Here is a 14,337-nt window from a genome sequence, read left to right on the forward strand (position 1 = left end):
TACATTTTAAAATATGAATTATTTTTAAAATTTAATAAAATATATTTATTGTACCTTATTAAATAAATAGGACAGCTATGTGGAACAGTATATAAAGACAGGCTTGAAGTCAGGAAGACTCATCTGCCTGAGTTCAAGTCTGGTCTCAGATACTTACTAGTTGTGTGACCCGAGACAAGTCATTTAACTCTGCCTCAGTTTTCTTATCTGTAAAATGAGCTGGAGAATGAAATGGCAAACCATTGCAGTATCTTTGCCAAGAAAATAGCAAATGGGGGCATGAAGAATCAGACATGTCTGAAACGACTGAACAACAAAAACAACAACATTCAATAAATACAAAGACCATTCTTAGCTCTAATGACATATAAAAATAGTTTGTGGATCCTAGTTTTAGAAGATGGTACATGAGGTGAGCCTTGTAAGAAACTGGAGATTCAAAGAAAGACAGGAGAGGATGGAGTACATTCCAGACATGAGGGACAGTTGGTACAGAAACAGAGGTAAGAGATAAAATTCAGGGAAAAAATAGGACAATTTTGCTGAAATATAGAGGGCTCAGAGGGAGTAATGTTCAATAAATCTGGAGAGGAGGACTGGAGTAAGATTGAGAAGGCCTTTAAATGCAAAGCTGAGAAGTCTGTCTTTTTTTTTTTTCTTGGAGGCAAGTGGGATTCATCAAAAAATCTTAAGAATTCTTAAATTCTTAACAGTGAGATGATCAGATGCACTTTAGGAAGTTTTGCTGGTAGCTATGTGGAGGGTGGATTGGAGAAGGGGGAGACAAGAAGCCAAGTGTTCAAATAAAAGGGAATTGGAATAGTCTAGATGAGAAGTGCCAGGGTCTTGAAATAGGGTAGCCTTTCTGATAGCCTCAAATTTTAATTCTTTGAATATTGTCATGTTCTATGATTTGAATCCTTTTGTCCTTACCAAGAGAATATTGCTGTTAAAAAAGGAATCCCTCTCCCATACCCCTACTCCCTGGCAGGGAACAATTTGAAAGCATTATAAGTGCTACAGAATTTCCAAAATGCAATAAATTTTAATCTCCTTATCTAATTCTGATCCTGGCCCAATATCTACAATGCCTATCTAAGATATAGATAATAATGCACTAATGAAATGGTCTGCTCTTCCAAACGCATGTCATTGTCTAGATGGTAGACGTCATTTAGACATTAGGTTTTTCCTCTTCATATCTTGAGCCTAATGCCTTTGGGTCTTTATAAAGCTCACTGAGAAAGCCCTGCAGTGCTGGATGTCTTGATGTAATCAGTACAATGTTATCTGCAAGCAGGAACATCTAGAGCACTAACTATAGAGAATCCTTCTTCTTTTTTGAGTCTTTATAGTGGACACTTTATAGTGCACCATCTATGGTAGTGGTGAACATCTTTGACAATCTTGGTTCTCTGTTCCTTAATCTTACTTGACACTGATAATCAGATGATTTCTTAAAAAGCTATTTTTGCATTTATCTCTATCAAGGAACACCAAACCTCATTTGAAAACCTCCAGTGATCAAGAACCCATGGCGTCCTAAGGAAATCTGCTCTATGTTAAGATTTCTCTAGGAAGTTCTTCCCTACAAATATCCCAGTTCTGTTGCTTGACAACTTCTACCCGCTCTTCCTAGTCTCTTGTATGATCTTAAAACTATGCATGTGAGAAGCTTCAGTGAAAAATCAGGGGAGTTTCGTGATAAGGTGAAGAGTAAACACAATCTCTCTCCCAATTAAACAGAATGCATGTGCCTTTAGGAAACAAAAGATGTTAAATTATAGAGCAAGGACATTCTTTGCCTAGCATTCAGTTTAGAAGTTAGAATATAGTAATATTATAGAATCTTGGAATCACTTATGTCCTCAGAGGCCATTTAAACATACACACATACACATATTATATATATATATATATATACGTATGTGTGTGTGTGTAGTTGTTAGGAATTTTTTCCCTTAAATCTGCCTCCTTGCAACTTGCACCTGTTGATGTGACAAGGGTTGAGTACAGTAGGACTCTCACTTCCCATGTTCACCATCCAGTCCTTCAAACAGAGGGGAGAAGAGGCAGAGAAAGGTGGTATGAATCAAGATTTGAGTTAGCAGTGGGGTGATGAAATTAGGGGTGATGAGATTAGAAGTGATGAGCTTATCCTGGGAGGAGCATCTTGTTCCTTAGAATTTAAAGCACGTAGAGCAGCAGAAGCAAAGTAAAGGGAGTTCTTGAAGTGTCTAGAGCAGTAAACTGGGGAGAGAAACATGATGGAGATTGCTAGGTCCTCTCATGTCTTCCCAAAAAGTCTTTTCCTCCAGCATACTAAAGTGGGGTAGGCATCTTCTATTTTTCATCTCCAAGCTGGAGACCAGAAGTGCCTGAAGCAACTCTGGGGCATGAAGAAACAGGAAGACTGACTAAGGAAGAACTAAGAACTCTTTCTCTCTCCAACTTTACCCCACCCTTTACACAGTCTGGGGACACTGATCTGCACTTATAAGGAGAGAATCTCATACCAACAGGCTTTAAGACTAGGATCACATTCATATGAGAAAATTGAGGCCCAGAATTCTAGATCTTAGGGTTAGAACTGTAAGGGACTTTAGAGGTCATATAATCTAACCCTAATAATCTAATCTACAGCTGAGGAAACTGAGACCTATCTAGGCTAATTAGCTTACCTAATGTCACATAGGTAATAAGTGACTCATGTAGCATTTGAACCCAAGTCCTTGGTCTCCAAAGCCATTGCTGTTTCTATTGTGCTATGTCAATCAGAAGAAATATTGATAGGATATGAATTCCTTCAAAGCAAAGATTATTTTATTTTTATCATTGTATATCCCTAATGCTAAGAAAACAGTGCCTGGCACTTAGTATGTGGTTAATAAATGTTTATTGATTTGAATTGAATTAATTTTTAAGAAATAAGTTGCTTATCACCCAAATGGAAAGGGGTTATTTAACTGATGAAGGTAGTGAACTTACTTTTAAAATAAAATTATTCCTACAACTTCCTGACATGCATAATTAATGACAACCAGAGAACTATTGTTTAATTTATTGTAAATTGTTTTCTTTCCATAAATAAACATTTCTAGATAATAGACTAAGCTGAAATCGAGTTGGTTCTGCAGGGTTTGAAGCTGAGACTTCACTGATTTTACATCTGTGATATGACTGCTTCATTGGATTTCCATCCTATTTCCCCACCCTGCTACGAGGCCTGATTAAAATGGTAAGGATCAGATCTCTGTTTTGTACCCTTCCCCTTTCTTATATGGGAACAGAATGCTGAGTAATTAATTTTAGGAGTCAGTGCCAAAAAATACACTGAGTATTCTCATCTTCCAAGGGGAATCAAAGAGTATGTCATCAAAATGAACATTGAATGTTCAGACTTATTGAACGTTTTCATTTTAAAAGTGAAAAACCTGATCAAGTCACAGTTGACAATATTAAAATGTGATTGCTAGAGGAGAGAAAAGGAAATGTAGTGATTCAGCAAAGGTGTGTTTACACCACCTCAACAAAATGTCTTATAAAGACTTCTTTTTGTGGGTCTACTAACTTGTCCTCCCTTCTAAACTTAGTGCTTATAAGAGCAAGCTTGCTGAGACATCTCCAGATAAAACCATTTATCAGTGGTGCTATTCAGGCAGAAACGATCATAGAATGGGCATTTCACATTTTCCTATTGATGTATCTGAGATCTTAATCAGCCACAGTCTTAAACTCACCACTTTTTCTAGTCAAGGTAATGTTGGAAAAAGAACATACCAAAGAATTTTTCTATTAAAAATCATATCAGTACCTTATTTGGCCTTCTAACTTTTATCTTATATAAGCTCAACATTTAACTGGTGATTTGTCAAGTGTCTGCTATGTGTAAGGACATAGCATTTAAGATAGGCCATGATAAATAGAGTGGATTCTGACACCTAAAGATAGTGGAGGAGAATTCTCTAGGGGGAGGAATTGAGCAAAGGCACAGAGAAGGGCAAGCATGGGATGCATTCAGGGGATGATAAATAGTCTCGGTTGACTGGAGCATAAGGTAAATCAGAAGGGGAGTAGTTGAGGGGGGGCAGGGCAATGGAAAAAAAAAAAAACATAAACATAGAGGTGGAGGAGGCATTAGAGGCCATCTAGTCCAGACCCTTTGTTTTACAGACAAGGAAGCTGAAGGCCATGGAAATTAAGTGACTTGATACAGGTCACTCAAAAAAAAAAAAGTCAAGAGAGATAGAATTTGAATATAGGTTATATGACTGTATGGGCAATTTTTTCTCCCATTATGCCAACATGTTTTCCATATGTTGGAGGGGAAAGTTATGGAATTTAAGCTTAATTCAGTAGATAGTAGGTAGGCAGTAAACAAGGGAGGGGGAAGAAATATGAGAGAGAGTGAGAGAGAGAGAGAGAGAGAGAGAGAGAGAGAAAGTCAAACTAGCCCCCACAGTTGATACTTTCTGGGCAACATAGGGAAAACTTTCCTACTAATTACTCTACCAAAAGTATAATGAATTTCTTTTTAGAGATAACACAGTCTGGATGACCTCAAGCAAAAAGCTTATTCGGAGATGGGTTGAATGGTGAGATGGTCTCTCAAGTGCCTTATAGCTCTGAGATTCAGTTATTCTGTATACATAATTCTGGAATCCTGGGGAATAGGAAAAATACTCAAGTTGATGCAGCTGGACATATATGTATTATTTCTCTTACTATGTTCATCAAATGAATCAACTCTTGCTATGTGTCCTAAATAATTATTTTCCTCAATCCCAGAAAGCACCTTGTCAGCTAGACTAAATAGATACTGCACTTGGGTATAGTGGTATAAGCTCGCAATCTCAGCTACCTAGAAGGCTGAGGCTGGTGGATCTCTTGAGTTTGGGAGTTCTGAGTTGAAGTGGGGCTGTGCAAATAGGTTGTATGTAGCAAATTCTTTATTAATATGGTGATTTCTTTGGTTTTGAAGGGCCTTCCTATGGAAGGGCAAACCTGCCCACATTGAAAAATAGAGTAGGTTGAAGTTGAATGTCAATCAGTAGTGCAATAGGGCCCCTGCACTTCCAGTCTGGGCAAAATGGGGAGACCTAATCTTTAAAAAATAAAATAGATGTTATAGCTGACTATATCCACTCCTCCTCCAATTCTCTGCAAACAAAGATGCTAAAACTCTTAGCTAGAGAAATCATTATTTCAGAAAATCTTTACACATCTTACTTAAATCGCAACTAGTCTTCAACATCAAAAATTCAGGATACAAAAAATCTGGAAATAAAATGAAAAAAATGAATTCAATTGAAAAAATACTAATTGAACTCCTACTATATTTAAGTTATTATGTTAAACCTGACCTTAATGACCTCATAATCTAGTATAAAATAGCTATCACAAAATTCGTCCTACTTTATACATAGAAAGAACTTTCATACCAGACCTTATTAATATAGAGCTGTAAATAAAACACCCTTGTGTAGATGAAAGAGATCTTTCTGCACCCAAAATTAACAGACCAAGAAAGACACTATAAGCCCCTATTCTTCCCCCACACAACTGAGGTTTCTTTTCAGCCTGTGGAACCAAAGATTACTAAATAAGAGTGTAGAAGGAGCAGGCCTTAGAGTAATTTGTTTAACCTAAGATTAAGGTATCATATCCTACTTCCTACATCTAGAAATGGATTTGTCTGTTTAAAAGAACCTCACCCTCTATACTGAGGTATATGAGATGTTCAAGGAGGATTAGCACTTCTGGGATAAGGGCTTGCTGAGTCCTTTTCAGGGCTACTCATTAACCTTTGGTGTCCAACTCTCCCCCAACTTTCACCTGTGGCTCAAGAAACTGTAGCATGTGCAGCAGCCATGCCCAGGTAAAAGTGTCTGGAAAAAATAGACTAAACCAGTACTAGGGCAATTTATAGGCCTCAAATTCATCTGGGAGGTAGGAGGAATACCTATTCCAAACATATGAAGACTTCCCCAGGGAATGGGTGAATGAAAACAGTTTATTCCCATTACTGTGAAGGTGGCTGAAGCAGGCTCTGTGGAGTGCTTTGAGCTTGGTCAAAACCAAGGTTTTCCACTGCATCACAGGCCACAGCCAGTCGTTCTGATGTTTGTCTTGCCACTGGACTTTAAGAACTCAGGAAAAGAAAATGAGGCTGATAACTTTGTGCAGCTCTTCCTCCCTTAAATCCAATTCATGTGAAAGTTAAGACATTACCCCATTGCAGTCACTGGTCCTCTTTGAAAACAAAGGATGGACCACAACCTTCCATATTGATTGAAGCTTGACTAAACTGATAAAATATTCTTATACTCTACTCTTTTAGTATTATCTTTTCACATTGCCCAGGTGCTTGCATGAGCTTTCTGGCAAAGAACTTTACCTCCAAGAGAACTGCATCTTGTCTCCACTACCATCATCAACCCTGCCACTTCCTCTACTTTCAAACCTTACTGGTTCCAAGTTTCATGGGAATCATAAAATCACAGACCCCAAAACTGGAAGGGACTTCAAAGTCTATCTAGGTTAGAAGTTTTCAGTCTTTTTGGTCCCAAGACCCCGTTACACTCTTAAAAATCATTGAGGATTCCTCCAAAAGAGTTTTTTTTTAATTTACATAGATAATATCAACTGATATTTGCTGTATTAGAAATGTAAACATCTTAATATGTTTTAAAAAATAGATTGGATTTCACAGACCATAGAGAAAAGATCTAGTCTAATCTGAACTTGAAGAAAAATTCTTTTACAAAATATCCAAAAAATCAATAACCATTCACTCTCTGCTTGAAGATCTCCAGTGAGAGGGAACCCACCATATCTTTAGCCAACTTCTTTTAATTTTGGATAACTTTAATTATTTATATGTTCCATTAATCAGTCTTAGATTTGCCTCTGCAATTTTGTCTTCCCGATGATGTTACTTCAGCCAGTTAGGGTGAAGAATAGGTCTAATATTTCTCTTGAATTACAGCCATCAGATCTGGTTTCCTGTAGTAATCAGTTTACTGTATTACAACATATAGCAGATTAGAAGGAACAAAATGGAAGGAGAGAAGTGAAAATAGAGTATGAGAATGAAAATATAAGCCCAATCATCAGATATAGTATTAAAAGCCTCCAGTGAGTAGCCTGACAAACCCTAATCATTTCAACAGTGTAAGGGTGCATCCCTCCCCATAGCACATAAAGAGCTATAAAGGAATTTAGAAATCATTGAGTCTCTCACTGCCTCCATCCCATTTACCCCCACATCATTTATTAATACAGAGTGACAAAATAACTTGTTCATTGGTAGCTACATTAGTAACATATGACAGAACCAATATTTAAATACTGATCCCTAGACTAGAAATTCTTGATCACAATGAAATATTAGTGTTTATAGGAAAAGTTAAAAGAAATTGGGCTAACATGTTTAACTTGATCTGTTTGTAAAGGGAAATTCATTTCAGAAAAAAAGATTGAAATCAAAATTTAAAATTAATTTTGCATAATTAAAATTAAAAATCTGAAAATTTTATTTATAAGGAACAGCTAATTTTCACCTAATCTTAGGTAAATACAAGATCACTCCATCTAAAATTTGATTTGGGATATATAGGCCCAAAATATTCTTATCACCTACTTACATGTTACCTGCTCAATTTGTTGACATTTTTCTCAGTTTTACTGTTCTTTTTCATGTAGATATGTTATATGTATCTTTCAGATTTGCATCATCTGCTTTGCCTCTTCCTTTATTATATTCTAAAGTCAAGTAATGTCAGATCTGAAGGAATTTGAACTAGGCTTTATAATATTTTAAATGAATACATATATATACATAAATGTAATTTTAAATTATATACAAACCACATTTAGATCATCTTTCCTTTTTTTCTTTTTTAATATATAACTAAGTCATTGTAGCATAAATTTAGATCTAGATGGAATCTTGGTAATTATCTACTCTAAGACCATATTTTTAAAGGTAAGAAATCTGAGACTCAAGGACGTTAAAGGCCACACATAGAATAAGTGTCAAAGGTAGAACATGGACCCAGGTTCTCTGATTCTAAATCTAGTTTTGTTTTTTTTTACCTTTCACCTTATAATCACTTCTAATGTTGTTATTGTTGTTGCTGTTTTTTAATGAGGAAAATGACATTTTCTTACTCCTACTCTGGTTTCTCCAGTAAATCATGAGTTCTTCCAATAGAACTCAAGTTCCTCCAGGAGAAAATAAGATTTTTGAGGTCAGAGATTGTTTTAGGTTTTCTCTTGGTATCAACAAGGTCGATCTCAGTGCTTGACACACAGTAAGTACTCAGTAAATGCTTCTTGGATTGAATTGGATTTAAATGATATGGTCAGTTGTAGGACTTCAAGTGATGATGGCTTGCCAAACACTAATGAATTTTGAGTTTACATTTATTAACTTAAACAATATATTTTTACACCTCTGGTTCAGTGTAATGTTTATACTCTATAGGCTTTCTTTCATTGAAGAAATAAAAACAACTCGGAAACACAAATTTACCCATTAAATCAGACCCTCTGTATCTTAAGAAGCTTTTTTTGGAGTTCAAAGTCAGAGGGTGGTCCCTTGTAGTTAATACATTCATATCACCTATTCACTCCTTCCTTTCTCATTTGGTTATGTTTCACTGTCTCCAAGATAATCCCAAAGAAATTAATACTGGATGTTTACTGGACATTCAGTTTGAGATATCTGGAGTTCAAGTTGGAGATGCAAGTTTGAAGGTCAACAGAGGGTTTGGGGCAAGAAGGTAGGTTTTGAAATCATTAGTATAGAGAGGGTAATTAAATCTATGCGAGCTGATGAGATCACCAAGTGAAGTAATGTACAGCAAGAAGAGAAAAGGGCCCAGGAGGAACCCAGAGGGACACCTATGGTTAGAGGAAATGGTCTAGATGAAGATTCAACAAAGGATACTGAGGAGTGGTTAAATATGGGAGAAATTGGAGAGAGTGGTGTCCAGAAAACCTAGAGAGAAGAGAATATCAAGGCGGAGAGCTTGATCAACAGTGTTAAAGGCTGGAGAGAGGTCGAGGAGCATGAGAACTGAGGAAAAGACCATTCGTTTGTCAACTAAATCATGTAACATATGTGGTCATGAACAAGAAATTTTTGAAACAGCAAAAATATTTGCTTCATAATGGGTAGGTCTGTCTTAAGCAGGTCCCCTGTTAGTTTAGGTTAGGTGTAGGAACCAAATAACGCACTCCTAAATGGTTCAAAGGGGTAACTAAGTGGCATAGTGGATAGAGCACTGGACCTGGGATCAGGAAAATCCAAGTTCAAATTCAACCTTAGACACTTACTATGTCACCCTGGGCAAGTCACTTAACCCTGTGCCTCAGTTTCCTCATCTATAAAATTATCTGGAGAAGGAAAAATCACTCCAGTATCTTTGCCAAGAAAACCCCAAATGGGGTCACAAAGAATCAGACAAGACTGAACAGCAACAAGTAATTCAATAGTTATCAAAAGGAAGTTTGCTTATTCATAAAAGACCATTAGCTCAGGTAGATTAGACCCTCTTCCATAAGGGTCCTGAGTCTGGTCAATATTGTAGGGTATGATTACTTGTTGCCTTGGGTTATTCCACAAGCATGAAGGGCCTGAACTCCATTGAGTGGGCCTTTTCATGTCCTTAGATCACCAATCAATATGACCATAGGACCTTAGGAAGCTGCATCAACAGAAATGTAGCTTGAGATTTATTGCCCTGGGCCCATCAAGTGTTGGGAGCAGCTTCCTCTTCTTTTAGCTACAAAAGCCTAGCCTTCATGGAGTAGGAGGGACCCTGACAGATATAGTTTCTATTACATGCCTGCAAAAATCATCTTATAGATGCCTTCTTTAGAGAAAGCTGGCCTCAGAGAAGGTTTAAAGGCTAAGAAAACCCTGGTATGGTGCTAAAAGGAGGGGTTCTAGAGTCAGAGGACCTGTATTCAAATCCTACTTTCTATACTTAGCACCTTTATGATTTTCTGAAAGGCATTTCACCTTGTTCATCAGTTTCCTTATCTGTAAGATGAGGGTCCTAGAATAGATGGCCTCTGAGACCTGAACAAAGGCTGGCACTAAACATTATTAATATGCAAGTCACTGAGTGAAGTGTGTGGAAAACAAAGAAAAAAAATGAAAATGAAAAAAATAGTCTTGGTCCTCAAGAAGCACTAACTCATAGGGAAAAGTCTTGAATTTATGTAGCCTTCCAAGTAACTTTCTTTTAGGGAATAATTGATTAAAAAAGAAATAGTTGTAACCCTAAGTTATACCAATGATGAATTCAGACCTAGAAGATGGCAGAGCAGGGAGTGTTGCATACATGTGGTGCCCAATGACTTGTTCCCTTTTGTGTTCAGTGTCTTGTGCCTCAAGAAATTTCTGAAAGTGGCTAGCATGTTTTCTGAGGCTATAGGAACCTTTGAATAGGACCTCTATGTAACTTTCTTGTTCGATATCTATCATTTCTGGCTCAATAGGTCTTACAAGACTAAAAAGCAGAAGTTGCAGCCTAACAGTGGCAAAAAAGGCTAAGAAATCAAGTGCTTCTGCTGATGGCATTCATAAAAGAGAGACCAAATAGCCTCTAGACAAGAAAAGTCACCAAGTCACCTAGTTCATCCCCTCAGTCTGGAAAATCTACCATTCCTGACAAAACAGCAGAGAGTAGTAGTAGCAGTGAGGATTCCAGTATTGAAGACAACAATGAAAGCCAGAAGAAACCTGGCCAGAAGGGAGCCAAGTCTCCAGCCAAGGCAGCCAACCATTCCCCCAAGCAGCCCAGCCTAAGAAAGCTCAAAGCTCCATCTCTGATTCTGACTGATTCTGACCCTGAATCTGACTGCAGCTCAGAGGATGAAGCTACCAAAAAACAGAAATGAAAGACTTCAGTTAAAACTCTAGCCTAGGCCATAGCTAAGATTCCAGTTAATACCCCAGCTAAGCCAGGTAAAAGGGCAGAGGTAGCCTCCAAATTAGGTAACAGCAAAACTGGTGAAAGCAGTAGCAGCAGTGACTCAGAGAGGAGGCAGCAACTCCACCCAAAAAGGCTGTACTGAAGAATCCAACTTGGTGCAAAACCCCTGGGAAAGCTGCCTGGGAGAGTACCAGCAGTAAAGATTTCTCCATTGAGGAAGAAGAAAAATAGAAGCAGAGGGAAAAGAAAAAAAACAACAACCTCTCAAGGCCAAGTAGGGTCCATACAGCTCTGTCCCCCACATCCCTTAGCACCTAGCCAAAGAAAGTAGCAGGCAACTAGCCCCCCATGAAGGAGGAAAGCAGTGATTCTTCTGATAGCAGTGAGGACAGCAGTGATAAGGAGGCAGTCACTGCTAAAGCAGAACAGGACAAAGCTACTGTGATTGAGGCTAAATCAGCCAAGACCACCACAGTTAAAACTATGACAAACAAAGCCACAAGAAAGCATCCAGTTCAGACGGTGACTCAATTCCAGTTATGAGGAGCAAGAGAAGACTCCTTCACATAAGGTAGCCCCCAAACTTGCTGTCGCTGTTAAGGCCACTCCAAAGCCAGATATGACTACAAAGGCTGCTGGGAACTCTTCAGACATCTTAGACTCTGATAGCTCTGAGAGTGAAGCATGGTTAGGCCAGCCACTGGCAACAAGAAGTCCTCAGCTAAGGTAGCCATCAGTTAAAATCCTTTGCCTAGGAAAACTGATAGCAGCTCTAGTGAAGAGAAAACCAGTTAATAAGCATGTATGAGAAAGATAAGAACATAAAAGACGATAAGAAGCTAGGGACAAAGTGTGCAGTTGTCCCCAAACCTAAACGGGAGGAAGAGAATCTCATCTTCTGGAGCCAAAGTAGCTATCCAGGACATCAGTTCAGACTCAAAAAACTCCAGCAGTGAAGAGAATGAATCATCAAGCTAAGTGATTAAGTCTAAAGTGGAGACTGTAGCCCCTCCTACACTCACCTTGGGCAAAATATCCAAGGCCAAGAGTGATTGTCTTCTCCAGTCTGTCCAGCTCCAGTGAAGAGGAGAAAAACTGAAACCTTAGAAGAATTCTAGCCTGATGGCCAATGAGTTTTGCCCTCCACCATCCCAGAAGGGGAAGTCAAGTGCCCCCAACGATGGAAAGACAAGAAGGAGGATACAGCAGCTCAACCTCACTTAAGTCCCTCAAAGTTTGTATGTAAAGCAAAAATGTGAAAATTTATATTGAATCATATATTCCTATTAACTAATGTTATGACTTACAGAGATGCACTTCCATTGGTGACATTTTTCTTCACAGACTTCAGTAAAAGACACATTTGAGAAACCTTAACATCTGTGGACTCATGTATGGACTCCATTGGTTTGGGGAGGGGGCAACCAATCTTAGAAGAAGGTCACTCTCAATTTGGGGTGAGTTTTTCCATAACAATTCTGTGAAACCATCAACTTCATCCTAGAGGATTCTGCATCTGTACCATCAAAATCATAGAACTTTTAAGTTTTGAAATAATATTCTTCTCAATAAGAGTCTTCTTGTCAGGTCACTCAGTCTGTGTATTTATTATTCTTTGCAGGCTTCACAGAAAGCCAGGAAATGGGCAACTGACAATAGCACCCCCTTGGTTGGCTTATTTCATTAAAAGTTTGACCATCCCCATTTTACAAGGTCTTCCTTTTAGAGCTGGGAGGGACCTCAAAAGTCATCTAATCCAACCCTCCTCTCCTTTCACAGATGAGCACATGGAAGCTCACAGAGACTAAGTGATTAGCCAAAGGTCACTGAGATAATAAATGTAGAACCAATAATTGACCTCAAGTCCTCTTACTCCAAATCTACTGTACCACTCTACCTCCCATTTCTTTAAGTATTCAGATAAACTAATTGATCAAAGGATCCCTGTGAATGTACTCCTCTGAATGTCATTTGGTTGGAGATTGGGTTACCATATAATGAACTTCAAGGGCCACTTTTATTCATCCTGAAATATTGTAGTGGAGCATCGCTAGATGGAGGCTGGGAGCCCATACATGTTTTGATAATAATAGTCTTGCTGTCACTCAATACTTTCTTAATATCACATCGATCAAATATTCAGTGTGGTATGGTAATTTCTTGACATCCCCAGCTATTAACACTATTCTTATAGTGTCATAGTCTTATAAATATAGATTTTTTAAAAATTACCTTAATTTCTTTCAGAAAAGAAACTACTGTTTGGTAGGGAGAAGGCATAAGACTTGTTGGAATCATTGTCCTAGAATGTATTTTTTTTTGGTGGGGAGGGGAGGGAGAAAACACCTTCAGTAGGAGATTCCATATTTGTCCTCAATAAAATTCAGATATCTTTAGTGAAGTGGCTAGGTCTGAGCTAGTATCAGGGTGGGAGTTGTTGTCACTGAAGTTCATTCCTCAACTGGTTCAGTTGTATTGGTGGAAATGTGGAGCAGTCCATCAGAATGTTATTTTCATTAGCCCCTTAGTTGATGGTCATAATCTGGTCTTTGGTCTTTGCCTTTGCCTAGATAGTTATTTGTAATTAACACATTAATTATGTATATATATCCAACATTGGCTAAAATGTATTCAAACCCCACTCTTAATGAACTAAACTTATTTTTCTTCCCTATTGTATGCTTCACATACAAACTTTCAGGGATTTGGCAAATGAGGTTGAGCTGTTTCTTTCCTTGTTTCACTATTTTCTAAGCAAGCAAGCCCCCTTTTTTTTTCATAGTAAATGGTGAACTTGTATCCTGACTGCAGTTAATGTGTAAATCGCAAATAATTCTTATCTTCTCAGTAAAACAAGATTTCCTAAGATAAAAATGAATGAATGAATGAATGAATGAATGGTTAGATTATGGCAACATTTATCAAACAACTAAGTATATGCCAGGTACTCTGCTAGTCACAGGGGGTAAATAGAAAGACAAAAAAGGGAAAAAGATAAGTGACTAAATGGTGTCATTCTTCTTTTAATTTTTTTTTTGAGAAACCCTACTTCTCTCTTGAACTTTTTTGTTTAGATCAAGCCAATGGGGTGTGTGTGTGTGTGTGTGTGTGTGTGTGTGTGTAGATGTGGGTGTCAGTAGTGAGCCAAATGTGCCTCACAGACTCTTTCTAGATTGAGGAAAACAGCAGCTGCCATTTCAGGACCATAAGCCCTGGACCCCCCCAGTGAAGTCATTTCTAGCCTGCTGAGTTGAAAAAGTTTAAAGGTCTATTGTAAAAGAGACAAGAATTCTATTCATTAATTAGACTAGTCAGAGACTGCTTTGTATATGCAACAATGAATAACCTTTCTTTCCAGGGGTGCACAGTTAAACCCTTAAGCTAATTT

The 14,337-nt window shown here is 37.9% G+C and overlaps 1 pseudogene; it reads left to right on the forward strand.

The window, feature by feature from the left end:
* The first annotated feature begins 5,870 nt into the window (after positions 1-5,870).
* Positions 5,871-12,208, forward strand: LOC114039707 (annotated as a pseudogene).
* The last annotated feature ends 2,129 nt before the right edge of the window (positions 12,209-14,337 follow it).

Source organism: Vombatus ursinus, unplaced genomic scaffold, assembly GCF_900497805.2.
Source record: "Vombatus ursinus unplaced genomic scaffold, bare-nosed wombat genome assembly UNPS02012179.1, whole genome shotgun sequence".
Classification (NCBI taxonomy): Eukaryota; Metazoa; Chordata; class Mammalia; order Diprotodontia; family Vombatidae; genus Vombatus; species Vombatus ursinus.